Source organism: Ailuropoda melanoleuca, chromosome X, assembly GCF_002007445.2.
Source record: "Ailuropoda melanoleuca isolate Jingjing chromosome X, ASM200744v2, whole genome shotgun sequence".
Classification (NCBI taxonomy): Eukaryota; Metazoa; Chordata; class Mammalia; order Carnivora; family Ursidae; genus Ailuropoda; species Ailuropoda melanoleuca.
In genome coordinates this window covers 65,977,902-65,996,698 of record NC_048238.1, presented here as the reverse complement: position 1 = coordinate 65,996,698, position 18,797 = coordinate 65,977,902, and the positions used below count along the sequence as shown (strand labels likewise).

Below are 18,797 nucleotides of genomic sequence, written 5' to 3'. Positions count from 1 at the left end.
CAGGTCACAATCCCAGGGTCCTGGGACCAAGTCCCACATTGAGTTCCTTGTTCAGTGGGGAGCCTGCTTCTCCCTATGACTGCCACTCTCCTTGCTTGTGCCCTTTCTCTCTCTCTCTGAAAAATAAATAAATAAAATCTTAAAATAAATAAAGTAAAACAAAACAAAATAAAATATTTTGTTTTTTAAAGAGAAAACCACTCAGGTTGAGCTGCAGGGTGTCCATGAGGTTCTCTGAGTCTGTTCCCAAGCACATCTGCAATTTAAATGTCACACCTGTCCCCCAGACTCAGCCCTCCAACCACAGTAATCCCTAAGTCTTCTTTGACATGGATATCAGAAGGGAGTGATTTGGTCGAATTGCCTTAGAATTATTTGTGGATATTGTACCCAAAACTGTAGAAATTGTTCATGCCTAAGCTACAGGAGAAAAAAGCATTGGACCCACCACTGGGAAACCTCTTCATTTCAAAGGATACCCTTTCCAATGAATTATTAAGAAATTTACAGGGGCGCCTGGGTGGCACAGCGGTTAAGCGTCTGCCTTCGGCTCAGGGCGTGATCCCGGCGTTATGGGATCGAGCCCCACATCAGGCTCCTCTGCTGTGAGCCTGCTTCTTCCTCTCCCACTCCCCCTGCTTGTGTTCCCTCTCTCGCTAGCTGTCTCTGTCTCTGTCAAATAAATAAATAAAATCTTTAAAAAAAAAAAAGAAAAAAAAAGAAATTTACAGCTAATGAATCATCGAACTTTACATAAAAAACCAGGGATGTACTGCATGGTGACTAACATAATATAATAAAAAATATTATTATAAAAAAAATTTACGGTTCAGAGTGGAGACTTCTCAAATCAAAATGGGACAGGTAGAGAAAGTATTTATGGTGAAAAATGTGAAGATGGAATTTTCTATTATAAGGATGATCAAGAAGGTTTATTGAACATGGCAAATGCAAGCTGCAATACAAATGGTTCTCAATACTTTATCAACAGTTCCAACTCCTCATTTGGATGGGAAACATGGTATTTGGCTAAGTAATTAAAGGAATGGGTGTGGTAAGGATACTGGAAAATGTAGAAGTGAAAGGTGAAAAACCTGCCAAAATATGTGGTATTGCTGAATGAAGAGAATTGAAGGAGGGAGATCATTTGAGCGTATTCCCAAAAGATGGTTCCCATGACAGTCACCCAGATTTCCCTGAAGATCCAGATATAGATTTAAAATATGTGGATAAAATTTTATTAATAAGGGAAGACTTAAAAAATTGGAAATTATATATATATATTTTTTTCCCCCAAATCCCAGAACTGGGAAAAGACATTAAAAAAAAGTTGCAAGATATGTGAAAGTTTCAAATGTTGTTATTGAGAAAGCAGATAGATTGAAGCTACAGCCTATAGCTTTAAGCTGTGTGCTGAATATTGGTGCTTATTAACAGAAGATGTCAAACTGGCAGGTAGCAATTGACAGTTGTTTGGAAGTTCTTGAAATAGACCCATCAAATATCAAAACATTGTACCATACAGCTCAAGGATGGCAAGGATTAAAAGAATAGGATCGTGAATTTTATGTAATTATTCTTTAAGTCCCTGGTTGACCCATTCATTCTTTAGTAGGATGCTCTTTAGCCTCCATGTATTTGAGTTCTTTCCAACCTTCCTCTTGTGATTGAGTTTCAGTTTCAAAGCATTGTGGTCTGAAAATATGCAGGGAATGATCCCAATCTTTTGGTACCAGTTAAGATCTGATTTGTGACCCAGGATGTAATCTATTCTGGAGAATATGCCATGTGCACTTGAGAGGAATGTGTATTCTGTTGCTTTGGGATGGAATGTTCTGAATATATCTGTGAAGTCCATCTGGTCCAATGTGTCATTCAAAGTCCTTATTTCCTTGTTGATCTTCTGTTTAGATGATATGTCCATTGCAATGGGGGGGGGTTAAAGTCCCTTACTATTATTGTTTCATTATCAACATGTTTCTTTGATTTTGCTATTAATTGGCTTATATAATTGGCTGCTCCCATGTTAGGGGCATAAATATTTACAATTGTTAGATCTTCTTGTTGGATAGGCCCTTTAATCCATTATGATATAGTGTCCTTCCTCATCTCTTATCACAGTCTTTGGTTTAAAATCTAATTTGTCCGATATAAGGATTGCCACCCCAGCTTTCTTTTGATGTCCATTATCATGATAAAGTGTTTTTCACCTCCTCACTTTAAATTTAGAGGTGTCTTTGGGTCTAAAATAAGTCTCTTGCAGACAGCATAGGTCTTGCTTTTTTATCCAATCTGATACCCTGTGTATTTTGATTGGGGCATTTAGCCCTTTTACATTCAGAGTAACTATTGAAAGATATGAACTTAGTGCCATTGTATTGCCTGTAAGGTGACTGCTACTGTATATTGTCTCTGTTCCTTTCTGATCTATGTTACTTTTGGACTCTCTCTTCTTGTAAGGCTGGTTTGGTGATCACAATTTCTTTTAGTTTCTGTTTCTCCTGGAAGCTTTTTATCACTTCTTCTATTGTGAATCACATCTTAGCTGGATAAAGTATTCTGGCTGCATATGTTTCTTGTTTATTACCTTGAAGATATCATGTCAGTCCTTTCTGGACTGTCAGGTCTGTGGATAGGTCTGCTGCTAATCTAATGTTTCTACCTTTGTAGGTTACAGACCTCTTGTCCTGAGCTGCTTTCAGGATTTTCTCTTTGTCTCTGAGATTTGTAAACTTCACTATTAGATGGGGGATTCTCTGTGCCTCCTGGAATTTCATACCTGTTTCCTTCCCCAGGTTAGGGAAGTTCTCTGCTATAATTTGCTTCAATATACCTTCTGCCCTTTCCTTTATTTCTTCTTCTGGGATCCCAATTATTCTAATATTGATTCATTTTATGGTATCACTTATCTCTTGAATTCTCCGCCTCATGATCCAGTATTTGTTTATCTCTCTTTTTCTCAGCTTCTTTATTCTCCATCATTTGGTGTTCTATATAACTAATTCTCTCTTCTGCCTCATTTATCCTTGCAGTTAGAGCCTCCATATTTTATTTCACCTCATTAATAGCCTTTTTGATTTTGACTTGGTTAGATTTTAGTTCTTTTATTTCTCCAGAAAGGGATTCTCTAGTGTCTTTTATGCTTTTTTCAAGCCCAGCTACTATCTTTATAATCATTATTCTGAACTCTAGTTCCAACATCTTACTAATGTCCATATTGATTAGGTCCCTGGCAGTCAGAACTGCCTCTGGTTCTCTTTTTTGAGGTGAGCTTTCTCTCTTGTTATTCTGTCCAGAGAAGAATAGATGAACAAGATAACAAAATACTAAAGAGGCAACAATGACCCAAGAAAAATGTACACTAAACAAATCAGAAGAGACACAAAATGGGGGGAGGGAGAGTATAATCAGATGGGTGAGCAGAATAGAGCAATACACTGGATTCTGTGTGTATTTTGGACTGTTTTTTAGAAAACTAGATCACAAAATTGTAAAGAAAGAAAAACTTATATATACACAAAAATAAAATTAAATACAATGAAAGGATAGAATGTAACTGTGAAAATGGGAAATAAAAAAATGAAAAAAAAAAGAAAGAAAAAACAATAACAACAACAACAAAAAAGGAAGGGAAATAAACAAGTGAACAGAACAGACCCATACATTATCTCCTGAGTGTATTTTGGTCAGTTTATTAGAGGAAACCACATCTCAAAATTGTAAAGAAAAAAAAACTTACATATACAAAAATAAAATTAAATACATTGAGAGGATAGAACGTAACTGTAAAGGTGAAAATTAAAAAAGGCTTTAACAAAAGAAAACAAAAAAGGAAGAAGAGAAAAAAGTAAAAGAATATGATCAGGTGGGTGAATAGAACAGAGCCATACACTAGAATTTGGTTGTATTCTGGTCTGTTAAAAGAAACTGCATCCCAAAATTTTAAAGTAAGAAAAACTTATATATGTACACAAAAATAAAGTTAAATACAATGAAGGAATAGAATGACTGAAAAAATGAAAATTAAAAAAAAAACTTTAAAAAATGAATTTGTAAGATAAGGAGTTGGTTCAAAAGTAAAGAAGAAAAATTTTTTAAAAATTAAAAGAAAGAAAAAATTTTAAATTAAAGTTGAAAGACTAAAGTATTATGGGAAGAAAGCCATGAATTGCATGTGCTCTATTCCCCTAGCACTGGAGTTTTGCAGTTTTGATTGATCAGTAAACTTGGTCTTGTCTGGATGTTCTTGCTTATCTTCTAGGGGAGGGGCCTGTTGCATTGATTCTCAAATGTATTTGCTCCAGGCAGAATTGCACCGCCCTTGCCAGGGGCCAGGCTAAGTAATCTGCTCTGGTTTTCTCTATGAGGCTTTGGTTCCCTGAAGGTTTTCCAAGCAGTGTTAGAGGAAAGAATGAAAATGGTGGCCTCCCAATCTCTGGGCCCAGAGGCAAAAGCTTGGGGCCCCACTACTCAATGAGCCCTCAGAGAAAAGCAATCTATCACTACTGTCTCCCTAGTCTCCAGTTGCTTACTGGCCTGTGACTGAGTGTTTCTTTTTTTTTTTAATTTTATTTTATTATATTATGTTAATCACCATACAGTACACCCCCAGAGTGTTTCTATCTCAAACACATGACCCCATTTGGAGTCTCCAAACCCAGCAGACTCCTGCAGCACACTCCTATGCTGCTCCTCCCAGGGGAGGAAGGGGAGTCTCCTTGGTTCTGCTGCTTCTTGGGCCCCAAGGCCCGACTGTGCTGTGGATCATGGTTTATGGTAACCCTGAGCTGAAAGCCCACTCCTGGGCTCACTCTTTGTAGCCAGCTTCCCTGCTTCAATACCTGGGTGCTCTGCCACACACAGGCAACCCCAGTCTTCTTGTGACCCCGAGGATCTTGAGACTACACTGCCCCAGTGAGGGCTCCATCCCCTGCTTAGCCACCTGAGTGATGTCCCTCAGAAGAGCAGATGTCTAAAAGTTCTGATTTTGTGCTCCGCTGCTCTATCAGTTGCTGGTAGCTGGCTGAAGGAGCCTCCCTCCCTGCAATCTATCTTCCCATACAACACCTCAGATTCACTTCTCTGCACCTCCTACCTTGAAGAAAGTGGTTGTTGTTCTATTTGTAGAGTTGCTGCTATTATTTTCCTTGCTCTCTGGTTGAGTTCACAGGTGTTCAAAATGGTCTGATAGCTATTTAGCTGAATTCATGGCAGCAAACTAAATTAAGGTCTCCTACTCCTCCACCATCTTGAACTATTCAAATAGTTCTCTTCAATTCATTGAAACAAATGAAAATGAAAACACAACTGCTCAATATCTTTGGGATGCAGCAAAGGTGGTCTTAAGAGGGAAGTATATAACACTACAAGCCTTTCTCAAGAAACAAGAAAGATCTCAAATACACAACCTAACCTTACACCTAAAGGAGCTGGAGAAAGGACAGCAAATGAAACCTAAACCCAACAAGAGAAGATAAATAAGAAAGATTAGAGCAGAAATCAATGAAATAGAAACCAAAAGAACAGTAGACAGATAATTGAAACTAGGAGCTGGTTCTTTGAAAGAATTAATAAGATCAATAAACCCCAGGCAAGACTTATCAAGAAGAAAAGAGAAAGAACCCAAATAAATAAAATCATGAATGAAAGAAGAGAGATCACAACCAACACCACAGAAACACAAACAATTATAAGAACATATTATGCGCAACTATATGCCAACAAACTAGACAATCTGGAAGAAATTGATGCATTCCTAGAGACATATCAACTACCAAAACTGAACCAGGAAGAGCTAGAAAACCTGAACATACCCATAACCAGCAAGGAAATTGAAGCAGTAATCAAATCTCCAAACAAATAAGAGCTCAGGGCCAGATGGCTTCCCAGGGGAATTCTACCAAACATTTAAGAAGAATTAATACCTATTCCTCTGAAGCTGTTTGAAAAAAATAGAAATGGAAGAAAAACTTCCAAACTCTGTCTAGGAAGCCATCATTACCTTGATCCCCAAACCAGACAAAGACCCCATCAAAAAAGGTAATTGCACATCAGTATCCATGGATGCAAAAATTCTCACCGAAATACTAGCCAATAGGATCCAACAGTACATTAAAAGGATTATTCACCATGACTAACTGGGATTTATTCCTGGGTTGCAAGGTTGGTTCAACATCTGCAAATCAATCAATGTGATACACTGTATAAATAAAAGAAAGAACAAGAACCATATGGTCCTCTCTGTAAAGGCAGAAAAAGCATTTGACAAAGTGCAGCATCCTTTCTTAATTAAAATTCTTCAGTGTAGGGATAGAAGGAACATACCTCATTATCATAAAAACCCATCTATGAAAAACCCACAGTGAGTATCATTCTCAATGGGGAAAAACAGAGCTTTTCCCCTACAGTCAGGAACATAGCAGTGATGTCCACTATCACCACTGTTATTCAATATAGTAGTAGAAGTCCTACCCCAGCAGACAACAACACCACCAACAACAACAGCAACAAAATAAAAGGCATCTGAATCAGCAAAGAAGAAGTCAAACTCTGACTCTTTGTATATGACATGATACTTTATGTGGAAAACCCAAAAGACTCCACCCCAAAATTGCTAGAACTCACACAGGAATTCAGTAAAGTGGCAGGATATAAAATCAGTGCACAGAAATCAGTTGCATTTCAATAAACCAACAATGAGACAGAAGAAAGAGAAATTAAGGAGTTGATGCCATTTACAATTGCACCCCAAAGCATAAGATATGTAGGAATAAATCTAACCAAAGAGGCAAAGGATCTATACTCAGAAAACTATAGAATACTCATGAAAGAAATTGAAGAAGACACAAAGAAATGGAGTAACGTTCCATGCTCATGGATTGGAAGAAAAAATATTGTTAAAATGTCTATGCTACCTATAGCAATCTACACATTCAATGCAATCTCTATCAAAATACCATTAGCATTTTTCACAGAACTGGAACAAATAATCCTAAAATTTTTATGGAACCAGAAAAGACCCTGAATCAACAGGGGATTGTTGAAAAAGAAAACGAAAGATGGTGGCATCACAATTCCGGACTTCAGGCTCTATTATAAAGCTGTGATCATCAAGACAATATGGTACTGGCACAAATACAGACAGATAGATCAATGGAACGGAATAGAGGACCCAGAAATGGACCCTCAATGCTATGGTCAACTAATCTTCGACAAAGCAGGAAAGAATATCTAATGAAAAAAAGACAGTCTCTTCAACAAATGATGTGAGGAAAACTGGGCAGCCACATGCAGAAGAATGAAATTGGGGTGGCTGTGGCAATTTCTTAATGTAAGACAGCACAAGTTTGCCACATCAATGGACTCTTCCTTTCACTTGAACACTTAGAGGCCATTGTAGGGTTATTAACCACCCTGGTTTTAATATTGTCTGTCTAGGGATGTAGGGAGGCCTGAGGAGAGGGAGAAAGATGGAGGGAATGGCCAGGCAGTGGAGCAGTCAGAACCCACACAACATTTATGGATTAAGTTCTCCTTCTTGTATGGGTGCAGTTTGTGTTGCCTTAAAACCATTATGATAGCAACATCAAAGACCACAGACTACAGATCACTGTAACAAGTATATTAACAAGAAGGCTTGAAATACTGTAAGATTTACCAAAATGTGACAGCAGAGACAAGAAGTGATCAAATGCTCTTGGAAAAATGGTGCCAATAGACTTGCTTATGCAGTGTTGCCACAGTCTTCCAACTGGTAAAAACACAGTATCTGTGAAGTACAATTAAGGGAAATAAAATAAAATGAAGTATGCCTGTAAAAAAAGAAGAAGAAGAAGAAGAATGAAATTGGACCATTTCCTTATACCATACACAAAAATAGACTCAAAATGGGTAAATGACCTAAATGTGAGGCAGGAGTCCATCAAAATCCTTAAGGAGAACTCAGGCAGCATCCTCTTCAACCTTGACCACAGCAACTCTTGCTAGACACGTCTCCAAAGGCAAGGGAAACAAAGACAAAAGTGAACTATTTGGGACTTCATTAAGATTAAAAGCTTCTGCACAGCAAAAGAAACAGTCAACAAAACCAGAAGACAACCAACAGAATGGGAAAAGATATTTGCAAATGACATATCAGATAGAGTATTAGTATCCAAAATCTATAAAGAACTCATCAAACTCAACACCCAAAGAACAAATAATCCAATCAAGAAATGGGCTGAAGACATGAACAGACATTTCTACAAAAAAGACACCCAAATGGCCAACAGACACAAAAAAGTGCTCAACACCACTCGGCATCTGGGAAATACAAATCAAAACTACAATGAGATACCACCTCACACCAGTCAGAATGGCTAAAATTAACAAGTCAGGAAACAACTGATGTTGGCAAGGATGCAGAGAAAGGGAAACCCTCTTACACTGTTGATGGGAATGCAAGTTGGTGCAGCCAGTCTGGAAAGCTGTATGGAAGTTCCTCAAAAAGTTGAAAATAGAGATACCCTAAGTCCCAGCAATTGCACTACTGGGTAGGTACCCCAAAGATACAAATGTAGTGATTGGAAAGGTCACCTGCATCTCAATGTTTACAGCAGCAATGTCCACAATATCCAAATTATGGAAAAAGCCCAGATGTCGACTGACATATGAATGGATAAAGAAGATATGTGTAAATATGTGTACAATGGAATATTACTTAGCCATCAAAAAATGAAATCTTGCCATTTGTAACAACATGAATGGAACTAGAGGGCATTATGCTAAACAAAATAAGTCAATCAGAGAAAGACAATTATCATATTATCTCACTGATAAGTGGATTTTAAGAAACAAGGCAGAGGATCATAAGGGGAGGAGAGGGAAAAAATGAAACAGGATGAAACCAGAAAGGGGGACAAGCCATAAGAAACTCTTAATTTTAGGAAACAAACTGAGGATTGCTGGAGGGGTGGGGGTGGGGGATGGGGTGCTGGATGATGGACATTGGTGAGGGTATGTGTTGTGCTGAGCACTGGGTGTTGTTTAAGACTGATGAATCACAGACCTGTACCCCTGAAAAAAACAGTACATTATATGTTAATTTAAAAATAATAATAATAAAATTTTTAAAAAATAGGATCAAGCATTGCTGATCTTAAATAAAGCTCAGGAAATAGCATGAGAAGATAAAGTTATCCAGGCCAGGATTGCTGAAAGTCAAACCAAAGACAAAGGCACAGAAAGATAAAGGGAAGGCAGCATATGCAAAATGTTTGCCTAATAAGGAATTCAGTTTTACTTAAATGTTATGCATTCATTTTATATGGGCAAAAAGAAAATTTAAAGTATTTTCGCTGTGATATGTGATCCATAATGTATTTCTTTTTTATTTCAGTTTCACATTGTTTACAGTTTAAGAATAGTGAAAATTTTCACTTTTAATAAAGCAGTGTTACCAAAAATAAAATGTTTTATTTCATTATTTAAATTTTTTATATTCAGTTATCTTTTCCATTTTTATTGAAATACAATTAACATATAAAATTGTGTGTTTCTTTTTTAAGTTTTTGTTTAAATTCCAATTAACATACAGTGCAATATTAGTTTCAGATGTAGAATTTAATGATTCATCACTTATATACAACACCCTGTGCTCATGACTAATAGTGGCATCCACAACCAACCACCCATTTAACCCATCTTCCCACCCACCTCCCTTTCAGCAACCCTCAATTTGTTCTGCATGGTTAAATGTCTGTTTCTTGGCTTGCCTTTTTTTTCATATGTTCATCTGTTTTGTTTCTTAAATTCCACATATGAATGAAATTATATGGTATTTGTCTTTCTCTGATTGATTTATTTTGCTTAGCATAATATTCTCTAGTTACATCCATGTAGTTGTAAATGGCATTATTTCATTCATTTATATGACTGAGAAATAGTCCATCATATCTATCTAACATCTATCTATCTATCATCTATCTATCTATCTATCTATCACCTATCTATCATCTATCATCATCTATCTATCTATCATCTATCATCTACCATATAGAAGATATAGACCATATCTTCTTTATCCATTCATCAGTCAATGGACATTTGGGCTCTTTCTATAATTTGGCTATTGTTGATAATATTGCTGTAAACATCAGAGAACCTGTATCCCTTCAAATTAGTACTTTTGTTTCCTTTGGGTAAATACCTAGTAGTGCAATTGCTGGGTCATTGGGTAGTTCTATTTTTAACTTTTTGAGGAACCTCCATACTGTTTTCCATAATAGCTGCATCAGTTTGCATTCCCACCAACAGTGCAAGTGTGTTCCCCTTTCTCCACATCCTCACCAACACTTGTTGGTGTCCTGTGCTGTTAATTTTACCCATTCTGACTGGTGTGAGGTGATATCTCATTGTACTTTTGATTTGTATTTCCCTGATGAAAGCATGTTGAGCATGTTTTCATGTGTCTGTTGGCCATTTGGATGTCTTTTTTTGGAAAAATGTCTCTTTATGTCTTCTGAACATTATTTAACTGGATTGTTTGTTTTTTGGGGTGTTGAGTTTGATAAGTTCTTTATAGATTTTGGATACTAACTCTTTAGCAGATATGTCATTTGCAAATATCTTCTTCCATTCTGTGGGTTGCGTTTTGGTTTTGTTGACTGTTTCCTTTGCTGTGAAGAAGCTTTTTATTTTGATGAAGTCCCAGTAGTTTATTTTTGCTTTTGTTTCTCTTGCTTCAGAAGACATATCTAGTAGGAAGTTGCAAGGGCTAATACCAAAGAGGTTACTGCTTGTGTTCTCCTCTAGCATTTTGATTATTTTCTGTCTCACATTTAAGTCTTTCATCCATTTTGAATTTATTTTTGTGTATGGTATAAAAGTTGTGGTCCAGTTTCATTCTTCTGCATGTCGCTGTCCAGTTTTCCCAATACCACTTGTTGAAGAGACTGTATTTTTTCCATTGGACATTCCTTCTTAGTTTGTCAAACATTACTTGACCATATAGTTGTGGGTTCATTTCTGGGTGTTCTATTCTGAACCATTGATCTATGTGTCTATTTTTGTGCCAATACCATACTGTCTTGATCACTAGATCAAGCTTTGTAATATCGTTTGGAGTTTGGAATTGTGATGCCCCCAGCTTTGCTTTCCTTTTTCAAGATTACTTCAAGGTCCCTATAGTTTGGAGTTTTAAAAGTCAGCAGTCTTGGCTGGGGTAGACCCCAAGGTTCACTGTGCCACTCCACGCAGGCAAGCAATCTGGAGGCAGACAGATTGAAAACGGTGATCTGAAAAATGCTTGGGATGCACAATGGGAAATTATCCCCACTCCTGGGAGTGCTTTCCTGAGACTAGCAAGCATTGACTTCCTTCTCCAGGGACAATGCAGCTGGCTGATACCACTTCCCTCCCAACCTCAGTAAACAGCACAGCACCGACCCTGGCTTACCTGCTTACACCAAGTCCCACCCTCCTTGTGCTCTGCTGGTACTGCTTTTCTCTGGCAAGTGTGCCTAAGGACCATTACAACAGGCCCCTTTCCCAGAAGACTAGAAGAAAGCTCCACATACACCACATCTACCAATTATAGCATTCTGCAAGGCTGCGGTTCTAGCAGAAGTAACATCAGGTCTCATTTAACAAGCAGACCAGAGCATACCTATTTAAAACTTGCCACATTCTGGACAAGGTCCAAATATTGTATTAGTTAATGGTATACAACATAATGATTTGGTGATAGATAGATAGATAGATAGCAAAATGACTGCAAAAATAAGTTAGTTAACATCCAACACCACACATAGTTAAAACTTTTTTTTTTCATACAATGAACACTTTTGAGATTTGCTCTTTTAGGAGCTTTTGAATATGCAATATAGTGTTATTAACTATAGTCAGCATGCTATAGATTACTTTCTTAAAACTCATTTACCTTATAACTGAAAGTTTGTGCCTTTTGACCACCTTCATCCATTTCACCTAACTCACACCCTTTTTTTCTCAATTTTGCATATGCAAACTTCAACAATTTAAAAGTAATACTTGGTAAAAGCATAACTTACTAGTTTGGAAGGATAGTCTCTTCAACAAATGGTGTTGGGAAAACCAAACAGCAGGATGGATAGATAGATAGATAGATAGATGATAGATAGATAGATAGATAATAGATAGATGATGATAGATAGATGATAGATAGATAGATAGATAGATAGATGATAGATTTTAGAGAAAGAGAGAGAGAATGAGCTGTAAGGGCAGAGAGAGAGGGAGAGAAATTATCAAACAGACTCTGTGCTGAGTATAGAGCCTGATGTGGGGTTCTATCTCATGACCCTGAGATCATGACCTGAGCCAAAACCAAGAGTTGGACGCCTAACCAACTGTGCCACCAAGGTGCGTGTATATATATATATACATATGCATATATGTGTAATGGAATATTACATAGCTTTAGAAAAGGATGAGATAGTGCCATTTGTGACAACATAGATGGACGTAAAGGGTATTATGCTAAGTAAAATAAGCCAGATTGAGAAAGACAAATACCATACAGTTTTTTCTCATATGTGGAAGCTGGAAAAAACCCAAATGAACAAGCAAACACAAAGCAAAATCAGAACTATAAGTACAGAGTCCAAACTGATGATTGCCAGAGGGAAAAGGGTTGGGGGGATGGGCAAAATGTGTGAAGGAGAGTGGAAGTTACAGACCTCCATTATGGAATTAATAAATCATGGGGATAAAAGGCACAGAATAAAGAATATAGTCAATGATACTGTAATAGTGTTGTATGGTGACAGATGGTAACTACATTTGGGGTGGGCATAGCATAACATACAGTAAAGTTGGATCAGTATGTTTTACACCTAAAACTAATGTAACATTATATGTCAGCTATACCCAAATAAAAAAAATTAAAAAGGAAATATGACATATATCATACATGATATATATACCACATATACTACATATATTTTATTATATGATACATGTATCATACATAATACACAATGGAATATTGTTCAAAGATAAAAAAGAAGGAAATCTTGTCATTTACCACAACATAGATGGACTTTGAGGGCATAATGCCAAGTGAAATAAGTTAGACAGAAAGACAAATGCTGTATGATCTCACTTACATATGGAATCTAAAACAAAAACAAAAATCCAACCTCGTGGACATAGAGAACAAATTGGTGTTTACCAGGGGTAGGGCAAAGGGATATGGGTGAAGGTGGTCAAAAAATACAAACTTCCATTTATAAGATACACATATATCAAATCATTGTACACCTACAGCTAATGCAATGTTATATGTCAATTATATCTCAATTTAAAAAAGTGTATAAGGGAGGAAAATATTTCTTTACCACCTCTTTCATATATTCACTAATTTTCATAGTGTTAAGGGCATCTACTAATAATTTAAGACAGGGAGAAACCCAGGATTTGTAGGGCTTTAAGTTTATACAATTTGGGTTGGGGCTTTTCTAAGGAAAATAATCCAAAATTATAAACCTAAATTTGCTAGGCTCTGTCCTAGGGTTTGGAAAGGACCCATACAAACAAAGCACCTTAAAGTTTATGTTTCATTAGCTATACAATAAGCCACTTCACCAAAAGTATTAAGTATATCATAAAAACAAACTAATACTTGGTAAAAGTGCAATTTATTTGTTTGGAAGGACAGACTAAGAGGAATTTATGTAGTGTCTGTTAGAAGAAATATGATTTATTATACAGTGTAAATAGACAACTGACAGCCAGTATTGAGAAAATCCCATAGAGTATTTGAACTGAATGCAATTCATAGACTCTCTTTCCATAAAGCATACTTATTAATGCCAAGTATTCCTCAGAGATTTGATATTTTCTGATTCAGAAATGCCCTATAGGTTCAATTTTACTCATAGATAAAAATAAAAGTGCTCTTATTAATTTTAATGTTTATTATCAACAGTCACACATTCCTGGCTATCTTGCAACTTGTAATTGCAAAGTTAGAATTAAGACATTTTGACTATATTAATAAAGAGTAGAAACTTTTAAAAAATAAAATTTCTATTTTTCCCTTTCTTCTTTTATTTAGAATGTATGTATTGTATTTGTTTCATTGTTACTTCATTTGACAGAATCATTTTTGCTTTAATAAAAATAGTAATAGAGAAGAGTAAGATGGCGGAGGAGTAGGGGACCCCATTTTCAGCCGGTCCCCTGAGTTGACCTGGATAGGTACCAGACCAGCAGTAACATCCACGGAATCAGCCTGAGACGCAGGAAGATACATCTGGATCTCTACAAATGAACATGTCCAGCGCTGAGTATCTAGGTACGAAGCGGGGAGCTGTGAAACCGCGCACAGATATCGGAAGCTAAACAGACGGGGGAGGGAGCCGCCGTGTCAGGGCGACGGGAAGCGGTAGCCACCTGCGCGGGGGAGCGGACAGACCGTGGACCCGCATGCTTGAGACAGCAGACTGAGTCCGTGAGCCGGGAACATGCACCACCAAGCATCTCACGGAGCTCCGGAGCTCCGGTGTGCTCACTGGATCGAGGCTGAGACCGGGAGCTCCGGGGAGCATGTGGGGGGCGGCTGGCAGCTGGCGGCTGGAGGGCCACCTGCACGGGGGAGCAGGCGGACTCGCGGTCAGCACCCGCGAGACCCCAGACTGAGAGGGGGAGCTCCGGGAGCCCGCGCTGGGCGGCTGGCAACTGGCGGCCAGCGGGGTTGGAAACACAAAGGACAGAGACGCGCTGGCCCTGGAAGTGAGGTCTGGGACACCGGGTGTGGGGCGCACAGCCCGTGATGCTGCAGGGTTGAGCAGCACCAACAGAAACAGAGTTAAAGTGGCCAGAACATCAGTGGAGAACGATCCGCGATCCCTCTGTTCTGAGACAGAGGCTGAATTTCAGCCGCTGCTGCTCTCTCAGAAGAGGCATAGCAAACCGCCAGGGAAAGCCGCCAGAGAACAAAAGCCCGGAAATACCGGCTCACAGGGTGCCCATCCCCATCCCCCCTCGCAGGGGACACGGAGACTCTACCCAAACAGGGTTTTCTGAGTACCGGCAGGCAGGCCCCTCCCCCAGAAGACAGTCTGAAAAATCAAGAAGCCCACAACCCGGAGTGCCTGAGTGTCGCAGTCACCAAGCACCTGTCTACGGATTAGGGTGTGATCACAACGCTCCGTAAGGAGTCCTTCATCGGGCTTCTCCACCGGGAACCTGCTTCTTCCTCTCCCACTCCTCTGCTTGGGTTCCCTTTCTTGCTGACTGTCTCTCTCTCTCTCAAATAAATAAATAAACTCTTTAAGGAAGAAGCCCACATCCCTAAGATCTCTATAAAACAAGGGCGCACGGCCTGGGTCCCAGTCAACACTTGGGCTCTGGACAACCCTGCAATCTCTCTTCATCAGAATGACGAGAAGGAGAAGTCCCCCCCAGCAAAGAAAAGATAATGAGTCTGTGGCCTCTGCCACAGAATTGGCCTCGGCCACAGAATTAATACATATGGATGTATCCCAATTATCAGAAATGGAATTCAGAGCAACAATGGTCAAGATGATGAGTAAACTTGAAAAAAGCATCAGAGAAAGCGTTGCTGAGAATATAGAATCCCTAAGGGCAGAAATGAGAGCGAATCTGACAGAAATTAAAAATTCTATGAGCCAAATGCAGTCAAAACTAGAGGCTCTGACAGCCAGGGTCACCAAGGCACAAATACGCGTTAGCGAATTGGAGGATGGGTTAGTAGAAGAAAAAACGAAAATAGAAGCTGGTCTTAAAAAAATCCACGCCCACGAATGTAGATTACGGGAGATTACTGACTCTATGAAACGATCCAATGTCAGAATCATCGGCATCCCTGAAGGGGTGGAGAAAAACAGAGGTCTAGAAGAGATATTTGAACAAATTGTAGCTGAAAACTTCCCTAATCTAGCAAGGGAAACAAGCATTCGTGTCCAAGAGGCAGAGAGGACCCCATCCAAGCTCAACCAGGACAAACCTACGCCACGGCATGTCATAGTGCAATTCGCAAATATTAGATCCAAGGATACAGTATTGAAAGGGGCCAGGGCAAAGAAATTTCTCACGTACCAAGGCAAACGTATCAGGATTACATCAGACCTATCTACAGAGACCTGGAATGAAAGAAAGGCTTGGGGGGGCATTTTTAAAGCTCTTTCAGAGAAAAACATGCAGCCAAGGATCCTTTATCCAGCAAAGCTGTCATTCAGAATTGATGGAGAAATAAAGACGTTCCAAAATCGCCAATCATTAACCAATTTCGTAACCACGAAACCAGCCCTACAGGAGATATTAAGGGGGGCTCTATAAAGGTAAAAAGGCCCCAAGAGTGATACAGAGCAGCAAGTCACAACCGATACAAAGACTTTAAAGAGAAATGGCATCATTAAAATCATATCTGTCAATAATCTCTATCAATCTAAATGGCTTAAACTCTCCCATAAAACGCCACAGGGTTGCAGATTGGATAAAAAGACATGACCCATCCATTTGCTGTCTACAAGAGACTCATTTTGAACCCAAAGATGCATTCAGACTTAGAGTAAGGGGATGGAGTACCATCTTCCACGCAAATGGACCTCAAAAGAAAGCTGGAGTAGCAATTCTCATATCAGATAGACTGGATTTTAAACTAGAGGCCATAGAGAGAGATACAGAAGGGCACTATATTATTCTTAAAGGAAGTATTCAACAAGTGGATATGACAATTATTAATATATATGCCCCCAACAGGGGAGCAGCAAGATACACAAGCCAACTCTTAACCAAAATAAAGAGACATATAGATAAGAACACAGTAATAGTAGGGGACCTCAACACCCCACTATCAGAAATAGACAGAACACCCTGGCAAAAACTAAGCAAAGAATCAAAGGCTTTGAATGCCATACTCGACGAGTTGGACCTCATAGATATATATAGAACACTACACCCCAGAACCAAAGAATACTCATTCTATTCAAATGCCCATGGAACATTCTCAAGAATAGATCATGCTCTGGGACACAAAACAGGTCTCAGCCAATACCAAAAGATTGAAATTATCCCCTGCATATTCTCAGACCACAACGCTCTGAAATTGGAACTCAACCACAAGGAAAAACCTGGAAGAAACTCAAACACTTGGAGGCTAAGAACCATCCTGCTCAAGAATGACTCGATAAACCAGGAAATCAAAAAACAAATTAAACAATTTATGGAGACCAACGAGAATGAATACACAACGGTCCAAAACCTATGGGATACTGCAAAGGCAGTCCTAAGGGGGAAATACATAGCCATCCAAGCCTCACTCAAAAGAATAGAAAAATCTAAAATGCAGTTTCTATATTCTCACCTCAAGAAACTGGAACAGCAACAGAGGGACAGGCCTAACCCACTGACAAGGAAGGAGTTGACCAAGATTAGAGCAGAAATCAATGAATTAGAGACCAGAACCACAGTAGAGCAGATCAACAGGACTAGAAGCTGGTTCTTTGAGAGAATCCATAAAATTGATAGACCACTGGCAAAACTTGTCCAAAAACAAAGAGAAAGGACTGAGATTATTAAAATTATGACTGAAAAGGGAGAGGTCACGACCAGCACCATTGAAATTGCAAGGATTATTAGAAACTTTTATCAACAGCTATATGCCAAAAAACTAAACAATCTGGAAGAGATGGAGGCCTTCCTGGAAACCTATAAACTACCAAGACTGAAACAGGAAGAAATAGATTTCTTAAATAGGCCAATTAACTATGAAGAAATTGAGTCAGTGATAAACAACCTTCCAAATAATAAAACTCCAGGCCCAGACGGTTTTCCTGGGGAATTCTACCAAACATTCAAAGAAGAAATAATACCTATTCTCCTAAAGCTATTTCAAAAAATAGAAACAGAAGGAAAGCTACCAAACTCATTCTATGAGGCTAATATTACCTTGATCCCCAAACCAGGCAAAGACCCCCTCAAAAAGGAGAATTACAGACCGATTTCTCTAATGAATATGGATGCCAAAATCCTCAACAAGATCCTTGCTAATAGAATCCAACAGTACATTAAAAGGATTATCCATCATGACCAAGTGGGATTCATACCTGGGATGCAAGCATGGTTCAACACTCGCAAATCAATCAATGTGATACATCATATCAACAAGAAAAGACTCAAGAACCATATGATCCTCTCAATTGATGCAGAAAAAGCATTTGACAAAATACAGCATCCTTTCCTGATTAAAACCCTTCAGAGTGTAGGAATAGAGGGTACATTTCTCAATCTCATAAAAGCCATCTATGAAAAGCCTACTGCAAGCATTATTCTCAATGGGGAAAAGCTGGAAGCCTTTCCCTTAAGATCAGGAACACGACAAGGATGCCCACTCTCGCCACTATTATTCAACATAGTACTAGAAGTCCTTGCAACAGCAATCAGAAGACAAAAAGGGATCAAAGGTATCCAAATCGGCAAAGAAGAAGTCAAACTGTCTCTCTTTGCAGATGACATGATACTCTATATGGAAAACCCAAAGGAATCCACTCCCAAACTATTAGAAGTTATAGAACAATTCAGTAAGGTGGCAGGATACAAAATCAATGCCCAGAAATCAGTTGCATTTCTATACACGAATAACGAGACTGAAGAAAGAGAAATTAGGGAATCCATCCCATTTACAATAACACCAAAAACCATGCGTTACCTTGGAATTAACTTAACCAGAGACGTAAAGGACCTATATGCTAGAAACTATAGATCACTTTTGAAAGATATTGAGGAAGACATAAAAAGATGGAAAAATATTCCAT

General features: G+C 38.6%; 1 pseudogene; it reads left to right on the top strand.

The window, feature by feature from the left end:
* Positions 1 to 224: 224 nt before the first annotated feature.
* On the top strand, positions 225 to 9,284 carry LOC100482555 (annotated as a pseudogene).
* Positions 9,285 to 18,797: the final 9,513 nt, after the last annotated feature.